This window comes from Musa acuminata, chromosome BXJ3-8 (genome assembly GCF_036884655.1).
Source record: "Musa acuminata AAA Group cultivar baxijiao chromosome BXJ3-8, Cavendish_Baxijiao_AAA, whole genome shotgun sequence".
Taxonomy (NCBI): Eukaryota; Viridiplantae; Streptophyta; class Magnoliopsida; order Zingiberales; family Musaceae; genus Musa; species Musa acuminata.
Window position 1 is genome coordinate 89578 of NC_088356.1, and position 24042 is coordinate 113619.

A 24042-nucleotide genomic window follows, 5' to 3' on the forward strand; every position below is an offset into this window, starting at 1 on the left:
AAGCAACGAAAGTTATCGGAAAAAAATTATGACCTGAATGTTATGAGAAAAGTGTGAGACTTAATGATATTGATAGCCTCTATCCAGGTTCAATTTGATCTCATTCGACAAATTCAATAAGAACAATTGCAAGATCCTTATTTAGTCTACTTGAGGAATGAAGTAGAAAAGGGATTGAAGTTAGATTTTTGAGTTTCCGAAGATGGCATATTGAGATTTCGGGATAGAATATTCGTCCTTAGGAATCCAAATATCAGAAAATAAATATTTGATTCCATGTACACCATGCATCCTGATAGCTCATACTTAGTGATATGAGAGAGATCCGGTATATACTTTCAAATCATTAACCATCGGTTTGTGGGTGATAAGCAGTGCTAAACTTGATTTTAGTGTCTATATATTCTTATACTCTTCTCTATAATCTTGAAAGGCAAATAGATTTGATCGGGTACTAAAGCTAATAATTAAAAATCGGATATCCAATTTAATGCTCCGAGCATATGCTGATATGGTAGACAAAGCTATGATAATCGAAAAAGATATTACGGATATTCAGGAGATCAAGGCAAGAATGGCAAAAATATGCTTCACAACAAAAATATTAGAGGAAATAAATGAGAAAGTGGTAACATGATGGTTAAGACATGTAGATTTGGTAAAGAGAAGCCATCATAAAGGACTAAATCATGTGCAAAATGTAAATTAAATCATGAAGAAGTCAGTGTTTACGGGTGATTGGACCATGTTTTACCAGTGCAAAAGTTGGATCGTAAAATAAAATATTGCACTCTAAATAAGAAGAAAGAGTCATTGCCTCCTAATTATCAACCCTTGCCATAGTGTGTACTACCTTTGTACAGGATCTCAGAACTTCTAAATCAGTGGTCGAAAGTATTATTTAAGTTTCTAATAGAAATACAAAGGTTTTGTTTGACTCTAGTTCCAATCTATCTTTTGTTTCATAATATTTTGCTTATAACATGGATGTTCAACCTAGACCATTGAATTATATGTTATATATAACGATGGTTTTTGGATATTTTTTGATAATAAACTTGAAATTTCCATCTTATTTGATATCTATTGGAGAACACAAATGTCTTGCTGAATCGATTCTTGTTGACATTAAGGGTTCTGATATTTTACTTGATTGACTATTTTCTAATTGGGCCAGTATAGATTATTATATAAAATTAATCACTTTTTTGTATACCAAATCAGTCCATCCTTTATTTTCAGGGTATTAGGCATGAATCACCTATTTGTTATCTTGCATATGAAAGAAGTACTCAGATCAAGAAACTAATCTAAATGAAATTCCTGTAGTCAGAGATTTATCTGATGTATTCTCGGATAACTTGCCCGGTTTACGTCCAAATGGAGAAGGTGAATGTGCTATTGATTTAGTCCCCTGGACAACCCCAATATCTAAGCCTCCCCTATAGAATGGCACCACTCGAGTTAGTGGAATTGAAGATGCAACTACAAGAACTGTTAGATAAGAGTTTCATTCTGTCTAATGTCTCATCATGGGGTGCTATGATGCTGTTAGTGAAGAAAAAGGATGAAACATTAAGGTCTTGTATTGATTATAGATAGTTGAATCAAGTGATTATCAAAAATATGTATCCTCTAGCCAAAATTATTGATTTGTTTGATCAATTGTAGGGTGCTCAGGACTTTTCAAAGATTGATCTGAGGTATGGTTACTATCAATTGAAGATTAAGCAAGAGGATATCTCAAATATAGCTTTTTGAACTTGATATGGTCACTATGAATTCTTAATAATACCTTTCCGCTTAACTAATGCCCCTGCAACTTTTACTGATCTAATATATAAGATATTTCTACTATTCTTGGATAATTGTATAATTATATTCATTGATGATATATTAGTGTATGCGAGGAGTAACCAGGTGCAAAAAGAACACTTATAAAATATATTGTCAATACTAAGAGAAAAGAAGTTGTATACAAAGTTCAGCAAATGTGAATTTTGGTTTAATAAAGTTGCCTTCTTAGCCCATGTGATTTTATGGAAAGACATCTCTATTGATCCAAAGAAAGTGGAAATGATAATTAAGGGAAATATCGTTGATTATGACAGAAGTTAAAAGTTTTTTTGTAATGGCAAGTTACCACGGGAGATTTGTAGAGGAATTCTCTTAAATTGCTAGTCTGCTCACTAAACTAACCCAAAGAAAAGTGACATTTTAATGGGGTGAAGATTGTGAGCGATGTTTTCAAGAGTTAAAAAAAAGATTGACTAGTGCCCTTATTCTCACAATTCCAAATGGTAACGAGGGATTTGTAGTTATACAAAAGCTTTGAGAAAAAGATCATAATTGTATTTTGATGCAAGATAGGAAAGTGATTGCTTATGCTTCTAGATAATTAAAAAGTTATAAACAAAATTATCCAACTCATGATTTGAAATTAGTAGCAGCTACTTTAGCTCTGAAGATATAAAGACAATATTTATATCGGCGAACCTTTGAAATCTTTACTGATCACAAGAGTTTAAAGTATATTTTTATCCAGAAAGAGTTAAATATGAGACAACGGAGGATAGAAATTCTAAAGGATTATGATTGCACCATCCGTTATCACTTAGGTAAATCCAATGATGTAGCTGATACACTTAGTAGAAAATATACAAGTTTTATGGCTAATCTGTTGGTGAAACAATGGAAGTCATTGGAAACAAATTATGACCTGAATGCTATGAGAAAAGTGCGAGGCTTAGTGATATTGATAGTCTCTATCCAGGTTCAATCTGATCTCATTCGACAAATTAAAGTACAACTACAAGATCCACGTTCAGTCTACTTAAGAAATAAAGTAGAAAAGGTATTGACGTCCGTTTTTTTAGTTTTCGGGGATGGCCTATTGAGATTTTGGATAGAGTATTTGTCCCCAGTAATCCAGATATCAAGAAACAAATCTTAGAGGAAGATCATAATTCAAAGTACACCATGCATCTTGAGAGCTTATACTTAATTATATAAACGGGATCCGATATATAATTTCAAAGCATTGACCATCGGTTTTAGGGTGTTAAGTAGTGCTAAACATGAATTTAGTGTCCATGGATTCCTATAGTCTTCTCCATAATCTAAAAAGGCAAAGAGATTTGAAAGATGACTGAGGCCAACAATCAAAAATCGAATATTAGATTTAAAGCTCCTAGCATTTGCTGAAGTAGTAGACAAAGTTATGATAATCGAAAAACACATTGAGGAGATTCAAGAGATCAGGGGCAAAAATGGCAAGGATAAGCTTCTTAACAAAAATAATATAGGAAATCAATCAGAAAGTGGTAACAAGAGAGTTAAGACATCTAGATTTAGAAAAGAGAAGTCATCACAAAGGATTCATCGTGTGCAAAATGCATATTAAATCATGAAACAAGCTAGTGTTTTCAGTTGATTGGAGCTTGTTTAGCCTGTGGAAAGTTGGATCCTAAATTAAAAGATTGCCCTCTGAATAATAAGAAATAGCCATTACCTTCTAGATCGTCAGCCCATGTCAGAGTGTATACTATCATTGTACAGGAATTCAGAACTTCTAAATCGGTGGTCGAAGGTATTATTCAAGTTTCTAATAGAACTACAAAGGTTTTGTTTGACCCTGGTTCCAATCTATCTTTTGTTTCATAATATTTTGCTCATCACTTAAGTGTTCAACCTAAACCATTGAATTATATGCTCTATGTAACTACGGTTGTTGTGGATTCTTTGACAAAAAACTTGATCTATCCATCTTATTTGATTTCTATTGGAGAACACAAACTTCTTGTTGATTTGATTCTCGTAGAGATTTAGGGTTCTGATATTATACTTGGCATTGATTGACTATCTTCCTATCATGCCAGTATAGATTGTTATACAAAAGTGATCACTTTTTGCATACCAAATCAGCCTATCCTTTATTTTAAGGGTATTTGGCATGATTCACCTCCTTGTCTTATATCGGTACTTCAAGCTTTTCGTCTTATACAAACGGTCTGTTGTTGCTAACTTTTATATGTAAAGGAGTATTCAGATCAAGAAATTAATCTAAATGAAATTCTTGTGGTAAGAGAGTTCCTTGATGTATTCTTGGATGACTTGTCCGGATTACCTCCAAAAGGAAAAGGTGAATTTGCTATTGATTTGGTCCCCGGGACACCCCTAGTATCTAAGCATTCCTATAGAATGGCACCACTCAAGTTAGTGGAATTTAAGTAAATATTACTAAAACTATTTGATAAGAGTTTCATTCGGTCTAATGTATCATCATGGGGTGCTCCAATGTAGTTAATTAATAAAAATGATGAAACATTGAGGCCTTGTATTGATTATAGACAGTTGATTCAAGTAACCATAAAAAATAAGTATCCTCTCTCCAAAATTGTTGATTTGTTTAATCAATTGTAGAGTGCACAAGTCTTTTCTAAGATTGATCTAAGGTCTGGCTACTATCAATTGAAGATTAAGAAAGAGGATTTCTTAAAAATAGCGTTTAGAACTTGATATGGTCACTACAAATTCTTAATAAAGCCTTTCGGCTTGACTAATGCCCCTACAGCTTTTACGGATCTACGAATTCTTGATACTGGTAGCACTAACAATTTTATGAATAGTAAGGTTATTGACTGATTGGTCTACTATATTGAAGGCTGTGACAAATTCGAAATAAAGATCGCTGATGGATGGATTTTAACTTGTGATAGCAAATGTTCGAAGATAAAATGATTATATAGGGCCAAGAATTGCTTGTGGACTTCTTTTTGCTATCCTTGAAAGACTTCAAAGTATTTCTTGGAATTGATTGGCTATCAACCCTGGGGATGTTTCTTGGAATTTTTCTAAACTAATTATAAAGTTTTTTATTAATGGAAAGTAGGTGATCATAAAGGGAAGACGTGGAAGTAAGGTTACAACTGCCACTAGCCAACATAGGGAGAGGGTTCTTCAGAAGACTGCAACGACTACTACACTGAAAGGTCGACCTATTGCTTACACAATCAAGAAGTAGAGACTGTACTTACTTGATCAACGGGTTGTGATAAGCTACAGATACCCTATGACTAAAGAAAGTGCTGAAAGAAAAGCTCCCTGAGTTTGATGTTGCTCAGCCTTGAGGACAAGGCTGAAGGAGGAGGAATTGTTAGGATCCTTTTATTTTTTAAGCTTTGAATAATATTTTATTGAGTTGGTCTAGTTTAGTAAAGGCCAGATAGGGGTTTAATTGGTATTTTTATTTATTAAGAGTCCAAATCCTAATGGATTCTGGGTGGAACTCTATAAGTAGGGATGTATCTGTTTCTTTTCAACAATCAATGAAATATAATTCGAGTCTTTTGACAAAACCTATGAGGTCGATCCCCTCGAAGTGATCAAAGAGGCTGATCCCATAGAAGTGATCATCCTCTTTTCTCCCCTTTCTTCTATGATAAAACCTTAGGGTCTTATTAGTAGCGGAGAGACGGCGATCAGCTTCTTCTTCGTCGCATTCTTCGCCGAAGGCCGGAGACGTCTGCAACCTTCGTCGCGTTGTTCATCGATGGTCGAAGACATCTGCGGCCTTCAACGTCTTTGCCAAACGCTGCATATGAGGAGAAGACCGCGTTCTTCTCCTCGTCTAACATAAGGAGAAGAAAAGGAGGCGACATCACTGAGGTAGCTTACGTCTCCTTTTTTATTTTTTTATATTTTATATATTGAATTTTATTTTATATATATATATATATATATATATATATATATATATGTACCGAGCAGTACACCCTGGTATACCACTCGGTACACCTATACTGTACCGTACTGAGCAAAGCTCGAAATGTTGACACAATACGAAATTACGAACCTTGGTTTAAGTGGTTGCAACTTTGATCGTTGTCAAATGTGGTGTCTCATATATTGGGAGCCAGCCAATGCCTATTGGTATTTGGATTCTTGGAATATTGCAATAGGCTGGTTTGTTTGGGAGTCATCACCTGGTTTGATAATCTTATTCAAGACATTGCATATTCATCGTACTTTTGAGTAATATATCATGATGATTTAAATATTTAGACAATCTAATTGAGTTTGCTTTTCATTATGCCTACTGATATCAGGTTAACAAATTGTCCTTCAGAATATATAAGCACAACACAACTTATTTTTTCTAAATTGTTTATGAAATGTACCAAAAGAAAAGGCTGAAAATGTTACCTTAGGGCAGGAGAAAAACAATAAATATTATTTGGGTCTTATTCAGGAGATTACTTGAAGAAGAATAAAGTGAATTTGCCTTTACTCAAGCATATTGAATCTAGATCAATTAGTTGTAGAGGGTTTGCCTGTTTCCGTAGATGTTGATTACATTGATAGCATGAATACACTTGCTTTCCTGTTTTGTACAGACTAGACTTATCTTTGCAATTACTAATTTGCATTCATGGATTTAAATTTTTCCTCAATTTTGAATGACTTAGAAACATGCATATTAGTTTTTTCCAAAGTCCATCTTTATTGTGTTGATAAAGCTCAAAAGAAAACCAACAGAGGCTATGCATGGAGGAAGGTAATGAAATTTATTGGTTTTTGGTTTTTGGTTTTTTGTCTGTTTACTCTTCTTAGACCTTTCACAATCATTACTGAAACTTTAAATTACAAGCACTGCAGTTGCTGAAGCACTGTCCGTCAGCTTCCTCTACCTTTGTTTCACCTTCACTAGCTGAAGACATTTTCTCACTATTTGTTGTCAGAACAAAAGCCATAACTTTAATTTTGGTAATTATGCAAGACAATGATGTTCCTAAACCTCTTCTATGGTATGACATATTGTTCCTACCTTCTTCTTTGGTTTACAGATGTCTTTCTACTCTATTTTACATAGACTATTATACATCTGCTAAAGAGCCCTTTTAGTTGGCAATATAAGATACTTGGACAACCATTACAACCGATTTTGTGCTGGTCTATGAACCAATTCCCTGTTTGGATTGACTTTAATCCTTGAATCTTTGTTCTTTGTTGCAGCAGCCGAAGAAAGAACCGGATGATCTTGAGGGCATAGCGGATGCAGCGCCGGACACCTTGCTGAAGGTGAAGGCGAACAAGAAGGAGAAGAAGCGAATGCGCAAGGATAAGGACTCTTCTGGTTGCATCTCTGGCTTACCTACACGCACCTTTTGTGTGATGCGAGCTTCGTTTACATGTCATAATCTTGTTTGGGATTTGGTGTATGAGATGCTGTGGAGGGGTTCAGTGTGTTCAAGAGTTCCGAGTCTTTGTCCTCTATTCTAGAAAGAAATGCTTTGGAGGTTACTTCTGCTGAGATGAAGAAGGACGTGGAAAAGGAGATTGAGGTGATTTTGGTCTAGTTTTGTTATTTTTTGTTGAATGATTCTTTTTTGTTTTCATACCTTAAAATTTTTGTTTCCTGCTTCAGAAAGCTTCTATTCTGCGTAAGAAGTATGGAATTCACATTTCGGGACATGGTGTTCTTCCCCCGCTTGAGAGTTTTGCAGAGCTAAGCTCAAGGTGAGATCCCATATATGGAGAATCCTTGTTTAGAGATCAACTTGCAGCACACTGTTTCTTGGCTTTTGGCACAAATTTTTTGATGGTACATGCTGAACGTTCTCATACTGGCCTATGTAGTGGCATCAGTGCATAGCATATTCTGTATGCACTCATGCCCCTGAGCAGCCCAGCCAGTATGAACATGTTACTGGCTGAATTCAAATCCTTAGTTTATATTATCTCAATATCATAATACATGTCCAGACCTTGAGCTGATCGCATGTGGCAAGCTCTGTGGTGTCCTATATTTGTGCTATGCAGGCAGCAGCGACATTTCCTGTTTATTCTTTGATTAAGGAGGTTCACAACCATTATCTTTTTGTCCTGCCTTTATTTAAGCTCTTTAGGATTAAAGACATGATGATCATAGACTATCATGACCATCAGTTACTGCATAAAATATTTGCTACCATTGAACCAATATACTGAACAATGTCTTCAGATGTTTAATCCTCACATCCTTACTGTAGAATTTTTATCTTATTAGCTTGAAACAAAAGAAAGAGACATAATGGTTCTTAGTTTTACCTTTAATAGTTCTGTCAAAAAAAGCAAAGAAAACAGACAATGTCGTTTCATCTGCTGCTAATCACTATTGCTAGTTGACGATAGAGATTGATTCTTCATTTTGGTAACCTCCAGAGTTGAGGCTGAATGACAATGTCATCGTGTTAGATGGTTGATCAAACAAAATCAATAATGTTTTTTCTTTGTTTTTGCATCATCAGTATTTTGACATTTTATTTTCTTCCAGAGTTTATTGCACAGGGTTCCATAATTGATGTGTTTATCCAAGATGTTTCTGTACCTATAGAAGTAATATTGTAAGGAATAATAAATAAGAACAATATAATATCTATAACAAGGACTTGCTATATCATACTGTCATTTTTCATTGTTTTGGGGATTATCTGGCCTCTTCTCTGTCTTTGGTATCTTGTGCTCTTGTAAATTCCTTACATAAGGGTACCTATAGCGCTGAAATGTACTACTTCATAGTAATAATTATGTGACTATATGTTGTCAAATAGAACAAATCACATTTCCAGCATGTTTCTTTTTTAGTTCATCCTTTTATACAGTTGCAGTTTTCTTGCCGAATTTCTAAGTTCTTGAATTTTTTATTTTGTTTGCAGGTATAACTGCAAACCATATATTTTGCGTAACTTTTCTGAACTTGGTTTTCGAGAGCCTACACCTATTCAGAGGCAGGCTATTCCAGTACTCCTTTCTGTATGCCTTAAATTTTGCTTCTCTGTCTTTCCTTCCCCCATTCTCTCTCTATGTCTATCTTTTATTGAACTTTAGAAAATTTACTCTTTTACTGCTGAACTAATTTCTCTAAGCTGTTACAATATTATCATTATCTGAATAGTTCAGGACTAACATATCATGGTTTTACATATTTCAGAAGAGGGACTGCTTTGCATGTGCAGCAACTGGTTCTGGCAAGACATTGGCATTTTTATGTCCAATGCTCATGAAGATTAAGGTATCATTATTATACATGGACTACCATCTTGTCAGTCTTTTACTTTGCATTAGTTTAAGTTTTCCTTACTGTTATTAGCCAGGGTTAAAGAATAGTGTCCAAGCTGTTGTTCTCTGCCCAACTAGAGAATTACGGGGAGGAAATTTTACATCCAGTTAATGACTAAGGAGCTCTACAGATTTGGTGATTTTGAAAAATTGCCGTGATATAATCATATCCACTCCTCTCCGGTTGGACTTTGCTATTTGCAAAAGGAAGCTTGACTTGAGTCGGTATGAACTAAAAAAACTTTGTATGTCCTGTTTATAGTAAATTCATTCCGCACTTTTTTATGCTATGAACTAGCAAATATCAAAAATTGGAACATAAAAGATATGCATAGATCTCTAGGTTTGTTGTGTTTCAAATCACATAAATCGGAGTCTGCTCTTCTTCTGGGCCTATTAAAATTGATTATGAAGCTCAGATCACAACCAGATTTTGTTGGTGAGAAATATTAATGTAATTATATGTTTTTTGTCATCATGGCAACAAACACCTCTTTGAAGATGAGGATATTCTTATCTGTTTATTCTTAATGGCTTCCCATTTGTCTGTATATCAATTATTCTTTCTCTGTTTTATTTGCTTACATGATGTAGGCCTACCGCCATGCCAGTGACCTTTATGGTGTTCTGTTAGCATGCATCAACCATGCTCATGCCACCATGTGGTAGCATGCACCAGTATATATGCCATGGATGCACTTATATGCATAGGAAGCAGAATTATGCTTCTCTGTTTCATGCTAGAATTGAGCTGATGTGGTACAAAATTAGCTGGTAGTCATAGCAAATAGTGTTTTACTTTATGCTTGGTTAAAAGAAAATGTATTGGGAGGTTAGAGTAGTTGAATAGGACTGTTGTGAGAATACAATAGCATGTATAAATGCATTAAGATCTCTATTGAATGTTGTTAAAATCAGCCAACTCTGTTTACTAGAAAACTTGGACAGGTGCAGGATGTTAGAACGTGGGATTGGAGCAGGAAAATGGTGTTTTTTCAGAATAGCAATCACAACTGATTTATTATCTCTATACAAAATACAGGAATTTAGACCATTTCTTTTTTAATCACAATATGCAAATTCGAGTTTGTGAAGTCCTTATCTTACAGGGATTAGAGAAGACACATGAAAGCAAAGTTCGTAATTTCATATCATAGAGTATCGAGCTTAGCTCGATACGATACGAGTATAACGAGCGATACGTTCTAGCGTATCACTCGGTGTATATATATATATATATACATATATATAATAAAAAAATAAAAAAAAAGGGCGACGTCGCCTCGTTTCTTCTACTCGCATGGGGAGAAGAAACGTCGCCTCATTTCGTCGCCAGGTTTCTTCTCCCCGCGAAAATAGGGTGACGTCATCAAGGCGACGTCGCCTCGTTTCTTCTGCTCGGTTTCTTCTCCCTGCGCAGATGAGAAGTCACCGACGATGCCGATGCCTTGTCGCCTCAAACGAGAAGGCGACATTTCATCTGTAGCATCCGACGAAAGAGGATTATCACGGACTTAGTTGTACTTGCCTAAGTCGTGAGGCACCCTTACGGCAAAGACGCGAACTTAGCTTATTTTGCCTAAATCGTGAGGCACCCTTGCGACAAAGACGCGAACTTAGCTTGTATTGCCTAAGTCGCGCTTTGCCCTTGCAATTTGCATCCGTAAAGATCAGCCCACTTGCAACCTTTCGTAGGTCCCGAAGGACCTGTAAAAGAGAAAGTTGATTAGTTCGAAGAACGAGCGACAGACAAGTCCCGACGTCTCGTGAAAAGGGAAAGCTTTACAAGAAATTCAGCGAGCACCTTGCGTGCACAAGAGAAAAGAGGGAGAGGAGGAAAACAAGGACTTTAGAGGGTTGAACGAATAGCTGCAAGTCCACAAACAATTGCTCACTGGGTGCCGAGTGCGACAACAAGTTCCCGTCAAGATAACATGCGAACTTGCGAAAGATTGTTCAACGCCCGACACTATACCGAAGCTCCATCCCCCATGGTGCCACCCAGGTGGTTCCAAGGTCCTGAGATGACTTACATTTCACGTGTGGCAACGGGCTACAGAAAACAGCCCATGACACACGAAAATGGAGTTGTTTTGAGCTGTTTTGGGGATGTTTTGCTCGATTCGGTGAATGGTCACACTGTAGCGCTGCAACTTATTCGAACTAACATTTTTACAAGCAAACGGACTTAAAACCAAGCTAAAACATGATGCCAAGCAGCTGTACATATAGACGAGAGCGACAAACAGTTCGTTGAACGGAGTTATTGCGGTGCGCGACGATCGTTCATGACATTCTCCCCCACTCAAACTGTCGACGCCCTCGTCGATGCTTGTTAATAGTTGATGATTGCTTCTTCATGTCATAGGGCATCTTCAGTCTCCCAACTGGCTTTAGTTCGGGGAAGTTTTCACCACTTCACTAAGTACACAATATGCTTAGCTCCAATGGGTAGCTTTATCTTGCGATTCGCTAAAATGGTTTCAACTCACTTCTCGTAGGAGGCTGTGGTGGGGGGTAGCCAAGTTGGAACACTTCGGGAAGCATCTTGCGGATCCGAGTGGTAGGCTTTCAAGTTGTTGGCGTAAAGAACATTATGAATTTTGAACCACGTCGGTAGCTGCAACTTGTAGGAGACATTGCCCACCCTACTGATAATTGGGAAGGGCCCTTCATACTTGCGCACCAATCCTTTATTTACTTTGTTCCTAAAGAATTGGAGTGATGCGGGTTGGAGCTTGACCAACACCAAATCGCCGATCTTGAACTCTTGTGGTCGCTGATAAGACCCTAAAGGCCTTATCGTCGCGTTGATACCAAATGATAAGACCCTAAAGTCTTATCGTAAAAAAGAAAAGAGAAAGGGATGATCACTTCGAGGGGATCGGCCTCCTTGATCGCTTCGAGGGGATCGGCCTCCTAGAGTTTGTCAAAAGACAGAATAGTATTTTTCATAGATAACTGAAAAGAAGCAGTTACATCCCTATTTATAGAGTTCCACCCAGAGTCCATCAGGACTTGAACTCTAATAATAAATAAATATTAAATAAACCTCTACTTGACTCTGAACCAAACCGACTAAATAAACAATTGGACTAAACAGACTTAATAAATATTATTCAAAAGCCCAGAAAAAGGGTCCTAATAGTTCCTCTCTCTTCAAATCAGCCTTGTCCTCAAGGCTAAGCAGCATCAATCTCGGGGAGCTTCTCTTTCAGCACTAGCCATAGACTATCTGCAACGCATCACAACCCGTTGATCAAGTAAGTATGGTCTCCACTTTTTGATAGTGTAAGCAACGGGTCGGTCTTTTAGTGTAGTAATCATTGCATGAAACTTCTGGCCCTGTATAATCAATTTTATGTTTGAACCTTTGCTATCACAAGTGAAAATCCATCCATCAACGATCTTTACTTCGAATCTGTCATAGTCTTCAATGTGGTGGGCCAATCGGTCAACAGTCTCACTGTCCATAAAATTGTTAGTGCTACCAGTATCAATCAAAACTATAATAGGCTGATGTTCCAGAGTTTCGCCAACTTCCATAGTTTGCGAGTTAGAGTAGTCGGCTAATGCATGCATTGTATGTATGGTAGGTCCAACATCTTCATTAGAATTTATACCTTCATGATCGGAGTCCACATTCTTAGCTTTCGGTTCCTCTCCAATTGGTTCAATCATCAGAAGTTGCCCTTGTTTACATCGGTGCTCCATACATCATTTTTCATCATAATACAAACCCCTTGTTGATCTTTCCTTGCTAATTTTTTTCTCATGTAGATTTGCAAATGAGATCACAGCTATCATAGTACGGGGTTAACGAGCCTTAACTTCACACCGGATCTTTGGAATAAACCCTTCAATAAATGTATCCAGAAGTTGTTGGTCCGACCAATCTCTAGCTTGATTTGACAATCTCTCAAACCTACTCTGATATTCTAACACTGTAGAAGTTTGATGAATTTTAGCGAGCTAGCAATCAACATTCTCATATTCGGATGGGCCAAAGCGAACAAGAAGCCCTCTTTTGAACTGCTCCCACGAAGGAACTCCGTGGAAAGTTTCTACCAATCGTACCACTGGAGTGCATCTCCCTCGAGCTGGATTGAGGCCACTTCTACCTTGGATTCTTCTAGGGCTCTGTGAAAACGGAAAAAATTTTCTGCCTTAGAGATCCAATTGGTCGGATCTCCATCTTTCCATCTTGGAAATTCCATCTTCATGTGTGAGTAATTTGTGTCACAATCTTGGGGCCTTTTTCCTATATTTTCATATATGTGCAACGTAGAACTTGAGCCCCCATTTTGTTGAAATTTGCTGAGGCTCTCCAGTAGGCTCTTTTTGAAAGTGTTTCTTGCATTCGGTTCTCAATTCTGATTTCCAATACTTCCATTTGTGCTTTCACCGAGTTATCAGTGGCCATTGTGTAAGACTGCAAATCTGAAATCTCAACTTCTATTTTTGGTGTCGGTCAAGGGCATCAACACTGTCGATGCGAAGTTGCAGAGGAGATGGATGCCGAGGGCAGTGCTGTAGTCACTGCGTTGGAGGAAGAGTTGCTGCCCTGTTTCTATCGCTGCGTGGGGTGAGAACGTCGGGGTTGGAAGGCAACTGCGTCGATGTGGCTGCAGTTGCAGCTACCCAAGGGGCGATCGCCGAGCAACGGGGTTGAGGCTGTGCGGTTGGGGGCAGCGGAGGCAGCGATGGTGGCGCAGTTGGGGGCAGCGTCGCCAACGGTAGAAGTGATGAGGGGGTTGGTCCGCTGGCCGGGAAGCAATGGGTCGCGATCCTTCTCCCTCGAGTAGGGTGGAGCAACAAGGGGAAGTGGCAGCGTTCGTTCTCACCCGAGCCAGGGGGAGTGGCGGCTAGGAGGCGAGCGGCGGTCGCCGCACGGTGGCTGGCAGCGGTGGTGGGTCGGTTGGAAGGCGACGGCGCTCGAGGCACGGCTGCGATCGACGAGGGGCTACAGCAACAGAAGAAGCTCTGTTTTTGCAACCGCTGCAACGAGGGGCTGCGGCAACCGGCGGCTGCGGTGGTGTTGTTGAGGTTGAGGCTACAGTGGAAAATTGGAATCGATGGTGGCAGGCTACAAGAGGAGGATTGCCATGTTTCAGTCACCAAGGGGGCATAGCAAAGGGGAGTGGCGGCGGTCGTTCTCGCCCGAGCCAGGGGGAGCGGCGGCTGGGAGGCAAGCGTCGATCGCCGCACGGTGGCTGGTAGTGGTGGTGGGGTCGGCTAGAAGGCGACGGCGCTCGAGGCGCGACTGCGATCGACGAGGGGCTGTGGCAACAGTTGTTTATAGAGTCTGTTTAGTCCAATTGTTTATAGAGTTCCACCCAGAGTCCATCAGGACTTGAACTCTAATAATAAATAAATATTAAATAAACCTCTACTTGACTCTAACTGAACCAAACCGACTCAATAAACAACTGGACTAAACAGACTTAATAAATATTATTCAAAAGCCCAGAAAAATGGTCCTAACAGTCGCCTTCCCAAGTCTACCCACTTCTTCAATCTTTTTGTCGCCTTCTCCAAGTAAGCCAGCGCAATATCTGTATTTCGATGCCACTCTCTTGCAAAGTGGTAGGTTGACAGACTATTCTCAATATACCCAATTACCATGGTATAAGGAGTTGACGGTTTTTGCCCTGTAATGATCTCGAAGGGGCTCTTGTTGGACGCAGAGCTCCATTGCAAGTTGTAGGAGAATTGGGCAATGTCCAACAACTTCATCCGATCTCGTTGGTTGACACTCACGTAGTACCGAAGATATTGCTCTAAGAGCGAGTTTATCCTTTCAGTCTAGTCATCCGTCTAGGGGTGGAGGCTTGTGAAGAAGTATAACTTCGACCCCAACAATTTAAATAGCTCGGTCCAGAATCGTCCCAGGAACCGATCGTCTCTATCACTGATGATATTGTGCGGAACTCTCCAATACTTTACCATATCCTTCATTATCAGCTTGGTCGCCTCCTCTGCTGAACAGTGTAGGGGAGCAGCAATGAAAGTTGCATACTTAGAAAATCGATCGACCACCATGAGTATCGATCCGAGTCTCCCTACTACGGGCAAGCTTGATATGAAGTCCAAGGAAATGCTCTCCCATGACCTTTTTGGTATGGGCAATGGTTCTAAAAGTCCCACCGGCTTCCGTTGCTCCACCTTATCTTATTGGCAAGTGAGGCACGTTCGAACATAATCCTCCACATCAGTCTCCATCTTTGGCCAATAGAAGGCCCTCTCCACGAGAGCTAAGGTTCTATGAATGCCTGGGTGTCCAGCCCAAAGGGAATCGTGACACTCTCTTAAGAGTTCATGTCTTAGATTGTCTACTCGAGGAACATAGACCCTATTCCCTTTGGTGCAAACGAGTCCCTCCTGGACCCAAAACCATCGTGCCTTGCCTTCTTTAATGAGCTATATCAGGGCTTCTGCTTGGGGATCACTGTATAGTCCATCCCTAATCCTGGAAAGGAAGTTGGAGTGCAACTGACTTGCTTGGCCTCTGCCCTCCAATTGTATGGCATACACACGCTCCACTTTTCGACTCAATGCATCGGCCACGACATTCGCCTTTCCGGGCTTATACTCCATTGCCATATCAAACTCAGCCAGGAAGTCCTACCATCGTGCCTGCTTTGGGGAGAGTTTCTTCTGAGTTTAGAAATAGCTCAAAGCGATGTTGTCCGTCCTTAGTACAAATCGCGATCCAAGAAGGTAGTGTCGCCAAACTCGTAGACAGTGGATCACCGCTGTCATCTCCTTCTCGTGCACCGGGTACCGTTGCTCGATTTCATTGAGTTTACAGCTCTTGTAGGCCACCGAATGACCCTCCTGCATGAGTACTCCCCCAATAGCGAAGTCTGAAGCATCTATATGGACTTCAAAGGGCTCCCCATAGTCTGGCAATTTAAGCACTAGTCTTCCAACACAGCAGCCTTCAGATCTTGGAATGTAATTTCACATTTATCGGACCACTTCCAAGGCTGCTCCTTTAGCAACTCCGTCAGTGGAGTTGCATGCTTCGAATACCCTGCTATGAAGCGTCGATAGTAGTTAACGAAGCCAAGGACGGATCTCAACTTTGGCACCTTCTTTGGAATTCGCCATTCCACAACCGCTTGCACCTTCGATTTTTTCATCCAAATAGAGCCATAACTGATTCGATGCCCCGAGAATAAGATCTTTGTTTGAGCAAAGTAGCATTTCTCCTTTTTCACAAATAAAGTGTTCTCCCTGAGAACCTCGAAGATTGTCCGAAGTTGCTTGACTTGCTCCTCGAACGTTTGACTGTAGATGACAATATCGTCTAAGTAGACGACCACGAACTTATCCAAATACTCCTTGAATAGCTTGTTCATGAAAGTCCAGAATGTGGCCGGAGCGTTGGTTAAGCCGACAGGCATCACCAAGAACTCAAAAGCTCCATACATGGTCACGCAGGTAGTCTTCGCTTCGTCGCCTTCAACATGCGCACCTACCAATACCCTGACCAAAGGTCGAGTTTTAATAAATACTTGGCTTTGCCCAACTGGTCGAACAAGTCCGCGATGAGCGGGATGGGATACTTGTTCTTTACCGTCACTTTGTTGAGGGCTCGGTAATCGACGCATAGTCAGAGGCTCCCATCTTGTTTCTTCTGGAAGAGAACTGCGGATGAGACCACCACTTAGCAGTTCACCTAACTACTTTCTAAGTTCTGCCAACTCTGGTGGGGGCATACGGTAGGGTGGTCTCGCTAGAGGCTTCACTCCCGACTCTAACTCGATGTTGTGATCCATGCCTCTGTGTGGCGGAAGAGTCTTCGGCAACTCGGGTGGCATAACGTCGTGAACTCTTTCAGGACGTTCCCACCACAGCAGGTTTATGAATGGCCTTCTCGTCGAGTGGCTCCAGCTTCATAGCAGCCACGAATGTTAATTCACCTTTTCGCACCCCTTTCTTTAGTTGTAATGCAAATATATGTTGGGGTTCCCAGGCTCCTCTCCGAGAGACAGGAACCACATAGGGGTCGTTATCTCCCATCACACAAAGGGAGTTAAGGAATGGCATTGGCACCAACTTCGTCGCGTGCATAAATTCTATTCCAAGAATCACTTGGAAGTTATCCAGTGGCACCGCCATCATGTTTGTGCTCCCGCTCCATGTTCCGATCTTGATGGGAACTCCCTTTGCCAACCCGGAGATTTGCTTGGCCTCCGAGTTCACCGCCTTCATTCGACTTGGACTCTTCTCCAAGATCAGCCCAAGTCGCTTTGCTTCTCGATCGACGATAAAGTTGTGGGCGGTGCCTGTGTCCACCATTGCATGAGTTGTTTGGCCATTGAGCTTGATGTCTACGTATATAAGCTCACCACTTCCTGCTTTTTGTAGCCTTGTCTTCATGTTCTCCCCCACTTGGCCCTGTATGGCGTTCAACAAACGCATTGCTCCCATCCGGCTCTCTGCGACTCCTCATTATCGCTACTGGATTCAAAACTACTCGAACTAAGAGCGACAGCCTTGCCCTTGTCCGATTTGGGGGGGTGGATAGAAGATGTTAAATCATTGAGTGCCTGTTTTTGTGGGCACTCCCTTACCATATACGACCCTCCGCACAAGAAGCATCCGCCAGGTTTTGGGGCTTTGCCTTTCAGACTTGGCCCTTTGTAGGAACTCTTCTTCCTTTATTCGCCCCCGAGCTCCTTCCCTCGAGAATATTTTGGAGGGCGATTGCCTGAAGATTGTTTCCTTTTTCCCGGGTCTTCAGAGAAAACAAAGTCGGTAAGCCTTTCTACGGCAGCAATTGCCCCGATCACATCGGCGACATTCCTTCGATGTAGTTCTTGTTGAGCCCATAGCTTCAAACCATTGAGGAAGCTGAACAGCTTATCCTTCTCGGACATGTCCTATATGTCCAGCATTAGTGCAGAAAATTACTTCACGTAGTCTCAAATGGAAGTACTCTGGCGGAGCTATCTCAACTTCCTTCTTGCGACGAACTCTGTGTTCTCCGGTAGGAACTAAGTTCTCAATTCCCGCTTCAAGTCCTCTCATGTGTCAACTTGACACCGACCCTATTGGATCTCCTCCCAATGGGTTCGCCCCAAAGTTTTGCATCTCCGTTCAAATACATTGTTGCTATAGAAACTTTGATTTCTTTAGAATCAGGCCTCGTAGCTCGAAAGTATTGTTCCATGTCGAACAGGAAATTCTCGAGCTCTTTAGCATCACTGGCCCCTCCATAACCATGAGGCTCGGGTGCCCTCAAGTTTTGTGGCGGCGCAACGTGGGTATTGCTTCCTCCCGTATTTAGTGCTCTTGTGAGCATGGTCACCATTTAAGTGAGTTCCGCCACAACTTCCGATGTTGCACGAAGTCTTTGGTGCATCTGACAATCGGTCGAATAGGGCCTTAACCTTGTCGATCCTGGACTCCACTTCTTCTTGCGAGCTTTCTACCCCAATAAGCCTTCGTTGGCTATGGTAGAGTTCCTCCAAGCTCGCTTCAAAAACATCGAAGCGGGTTTCCGCCGTTGTAAGTCTCTCCTTATGACTCTTTTTCCCGGTTAGCGTTCCAGATTGCGCCTCCTCCGCTCGCAGAGAACAGCCAACTTCTCGCTCATCATGTTCGCTGTCGCGCTCCTCCTGAGCGCCTCCAACAGCATGAGAGTGAGTGTGCACTTGCAGCCCACCTGTGGCTGCTTGGGGCAAGGGTCCGGCTTGCCCCGTCTTGCTTGATTCGCCACGATGCTTTGCCATGGCAAAGTTACGAAGTTTCTTCGCTGCTCACTCAAAGTGGTTGCCCGCTCTGATACTACAATGTCACGGACTTAGCTGGAATTGCCTAAGTCATGAGGCACCCTTACGGCAAAGATGCGAACTTAGCTTGCGTTGCCTAAGTCGCGCTTCGCCCTTGCGATTTACGTCCGCAAAGATCAGCCTACTTGCAACCTCTCGCAGGTCTTGAAGGATCTGTAAAAGAGAAAGTTGATTAGTTCAAAGAATGAGCGACGGACAAGTCCCGATGTCTCGCAAAAAGGGGAAGCTTTACAAGAAATTCAGCGAGCACCTTGCGTCCACAAGAGAAAAGAGGGGGAGGAGGAAAACAAAGACTTTAGAGGGTTGACAAATAGCTGCAAGTCCACAAACAGCTGCTCACCGGGTGTCGGGCGCGACAACAAGTTCCCGTCAAGGTAACGTGCGAACTTGTGAAATATTGTTCAACGCTCGACACTATACCGAAGCCCCATCCCCCATGGTGCCACCCGGGTCGTTTTAGGGTGTTGAGACGGCTGACGTTTCGCATGCGGCGGTAAGCTGCAGAAAACAACCTATGGCACGCGAAAGCAGAGCTGTTTTGGGGCTATTTTGCACGGTTCGGTAAGCTGTCGCACTATAGCGTTGCAACTTGTTCGAACTTACATTTTTACAAGCAAACGAACTTAAAACCAGGCCAAAACATGCTGTTAAGCAGTTGTACATGTAGACGAGGGCGATGAACGGTTCATTGAATGGAGTTGTTGTGGGTGTGCGACGACCGTTCATAACAGGACGATGACAGATCGAGATCGTCGAGGGAGAGCGGTGTCGGATTTCCAAGTTCTCCCTTTTCTTCTCCCTCAGCTAATACCGCCCGATAGCGGGCGACGACGGTCGAAATCGACCATCACCGATCGATTTCGTATGGTAATAGGACGGAAATAGCCCTAATCGATGCTACCACCCGATAGCGGACGATCCGTGTACCAATCTACCGGTGGATCGGTACGTACTGCCCATACCGAGCGATATCATTCGAAATTAAACTCCTTGCATTGAAGTATTATAGATATTATTAACACATAAATATGTTGTCATATTGACTTTGTATCCATAGCATTCAGCATTTTTTATGTAAGAAGTGGTGTATAAAGTGCAATAACTTTTATTAATGGTCATGCATATCTCATTTAGTATTTGCTCTGTGCAGGGTTAAATATCTTGTCTTGGATGAAGCTGATAAGCTTTTTGAGCTAGGTTTTGTAGAACAAATTGATTCTGTGGTCAAAGCCTGTTCAAAAACTACTGTAGTGCTACACTGTTCAGTGTGAGTTTTCCTGTTGAAAAACTTGCAAGTACAGTTATGGTTGATGCAGTTCGAATCATCATTGGTAGAAAGTATGCATGTAGAATCGTATTTACACTATGAACTTCCCAGTTTCTTATTCAGATGATACATCTCTAACAGAACAACTTTTGACAGAAATTCTGCCTCCGAGATGATTAAGCAAAAGCCTGTTTTTGCCGGTAGTGAAAAAGGGAATTTTGCTTGCTATTCGTCAAAGCTTTTCAGAGGTACAACTGATATCTTTATATTTCTAGCACATTAAATTCACATGATTAATCAAATATGCCTGTCTGTCAAGCAGAACAGGCATGATATCTTATTCCTTTTTAATGATGGATATCCTTTCTATATTATGAATATAAATATGTCAGTGTAGTGCACTAATACAATTGAAATTGTTTAAACGGTAGTTCGAGGCTCCCTAATAATATTGTTATTAGTAGCAATTTAGATTTATTTAACAATTTTTAAAACATTGAGCACTCTCTATTTCTCAAACAGTAATAATCAAACATCCTGCAGAGAGAGGGAGAGGGTCAATGGTAGAGATAAGGTTTGGGACTAGCATATCAGGTCATGCAAACTCATGTTGGGAATGCATCCTAATACAGAAGGCAATGCCTATTCAGAACTTTGGATTAGGATTGGATGTCATCATCTTGCTGAGAATAAACAGATGAATAAAGTTAAGTCTTACCAATAAGCAAATATGAATTCATGATTGGATGAGATGTTTATGAACCTTAAAACAATAGTACCATGCCCAAAATTCAACTTTTCCATCTTCTGCCTAGTTTCTACTGTTAATGATCTTTATGCAGATGCACACTCAGGCTTCATTCCTTGTGATCGTCTTTCCATATTCTAAAGCTTTTCTTTTCCTAATCTTATGCTTTTCTAAAATTTGTCTATCCAGATTCTAAAGCTCTTCTTTTCCCAATCTTATGCCTTGTGATCTTCTGCCTAGTTTCTCCTATTGTTCTAAGCTGTAACATTCTTCATCGAAGAGGATAAGCCTTTTCTGAGGAACATAGTCAATTTGATGGCAGCATCTGGCTGTGAGGTTCCTTCCTGGATTCTAGCTTTGCCTAGTAAAACAAAGCACCGACCACAGAGAGACTCGATATCAACCATTCCCGATGACAGTACCTAGTAAAAGAAATGCTGTAGTATGTTCTAAAGCATCAGGTTCATTTCTCCCATCCTTCCCGAGGTTGGATTTCAATCTATTCACTGATAAAAATGTTTATATGTCCTTCATAACTTCATAGATTATTAAGATCATGTTTTGAGTTAATATGATTATCTTCATAATCATACAGCTTAACCAGATCAAGTCCAAGAAAAAAAATCACAAATTTCAATTAGGAAAAATAAAATAAAATATTCTCTTGTAAAAGTGAATATTGAAGACCAATAATAGGGAAAAGAGAAAGGAATTCCATAAAGATTAACCAGATTGACGGATGACAAAATTAGTGCAAGTTTGTGGTCCTAGGTTGCCCTGATCTTAGTTAAGGATCTCTTCAAAATTGACATCATTTTATAAGCTGCCATTTAATTAATAGCTGCAGCAGAGGAAAAAAATTGTAGAGATCAAGAGAATAGTAAAGACATTGAGCCAAGAAGTGTAACAGAAGGAAGAAAAGTAATGATTTAAATAGGCGCTCGAGCGTCTCATGTGTAGACCAGGCGGTGTGCTTCAATGAGGCACCGCTTAGGCGCTTACTCAAACCCAGGCTTCGTGCGAGCACCTAGTTTAATAACCCTTTTTCTTACCCTTAAAAGCCACTCTTCACACTCACATGACCTCGAACCAATCCTAGCGTTGCTTCTGCCTCCATCGTCGATGCTTTCTATTGTTGCCTCAATCATAGACGCAACGAATCGAGACTTCCTCTCTATTGTCAATGGAGGAGTCCAACAACCTAGCAAGAGCTCGTAGCTTCCTTCAGTAACAAACCTTATCTTTCACCATGCTATTGTGTGCATCAGCGTTTAGCATTATTATAGAATAAGCAAGAACATATGTAGTATCCAGTGTAATGTTGGGCTTGTATTTGAAATCTGATCTGTTAGTTCGTGTCTTGCACAATTTAAGTATATCTGTAATATTTTCTAACAAACTAACATAACTCCCTTCGGTATATGAATCAAAGATCCTCGACGGATCTCTAATGGGGATCGGGATCTAATCAGCGTCTTAACGTAATCTTGAGAGACTCGACCAAGCATACCATATCCTTAGGTCACCAGTGACATCTCTATGTCGTAGGCAAGATAGCGAATCGCGATATAGGTGAGTCTCGAGGGACTCGACCAACTCAACCTACGTTAGGAATCGATTCCTACCTATAATGATGGAAGGTCACGTGGGTCAATCTAATTGTCTTACGTTTACCGACTTAATATTATCGAAAGAGGAGATTTTAATTTTGTCTCCTATGGCGTGTCATACACATACATATTTAATATATATCTACGTTGCATGCAAATATATATATATATATATATATATATATATATATATATATATATATATATATATATATATATATATATATATATATATATATATATATATATATATATATATATATATATATATATATATATATAGTAGGTGTGTCAGCAATCACACCAGATGATCATGGACAACATCCTAATATGATCAAGCCCGAGCCAATGGGCCTAATCACTCATATCAAGATCTATGTGTGCAGCGGCATATCTCTATGTCCTATGATCATCCATCTCGTTCTCGTCGGTTGCATAGGCATCTCCATGCCCTGTGATCATCCGTCTCGGTCTCGTGGGTTTCGCTATCGCCTCTACACTCCCGTCGTGTCTCCTCATATTATTACAACTTAATCATAGGCACGTAGGCCCAACAATAAATGAGAAAAAAATTGGAGGCTCACAAGCTCCAATAATAATAATAATCACATCACATGTATACACACATCATATGGTTAATGATCATCCATCTACATCATACATCACGTACACATCATTATCATGTAGGACTACTAGATAATAATAATAATAATAATAATAATAATAATAATTATTATTATTATTATTATTATTATTATTATTATTGTTATTATTATTATTATTAAATTATTTAATTAATTACTTTTCTACCTTTTGGGGTACCCTACAATAGGGTGCCCCACGCGGCCAGGTTTGGGCGGCTAGGATTCCCTAGCCCCCACGGTTACCTCTACAGCCAAGAAACACTAGCTATAGGGTGTACTTGCACAACCAGGGTTTGCTTGCCCATGCAACCAAGAGTCCTGGCCACTAGGGTAACCCTTGAGGCCAAGAAACCTTGGCCAGCAGGGGTGCCCCTTGTAGCTAGGCAAGGGTTGCCATGTAGCAGGTTGAGAGCAGTCTTGTTGCTCTCATTCTTGCTACTTTTAGCCAAGCTTAGAGCAGCAAGAAGGGCTCTCAGCCAAGGCTGCAAGCAGCCTTTTGCCAATCTAAGGGGTAGCAACAGTTGTTGCCCTTTCTTCCTCTTTTGTGCTAACACATCGAAAGCCCTTTGTAAAACACCTCATAACATAGAAAAAAAGTTGCACTATAGATCTATAATCTATGACAAAAAGATCGCAGCAATCACACAAAACACACAATACCTACACACATAACATATACACAATAAAAAACACATGCACAATACACATATACACACAACACATACTGCAAACAACACATACATACACATACAACTCATAACAACACACACTTCACACATATAATATACACAATGTATACAAACACAACTCATAATAACACACATTACACACAACACACATAGCATACATAACACACACACATACACACAAC

The 24042-nt window shown here is 40.3% G+C and overlaps 1 pseudogene; it reads left to right on the top strand.

Annotated features, from left to right (window-relative positions):
• The window catches only part of LOC135645660 (DEAD-box ATP-dependent RNA helicase 57-like), a 74374-nt pseudogene extending 50695 nt beyond the window's left edge, over positions 1–23679 (top strand).
• The last annotated feature ends 363 nt before the right edge of the window (positions 23680–24042 follow it).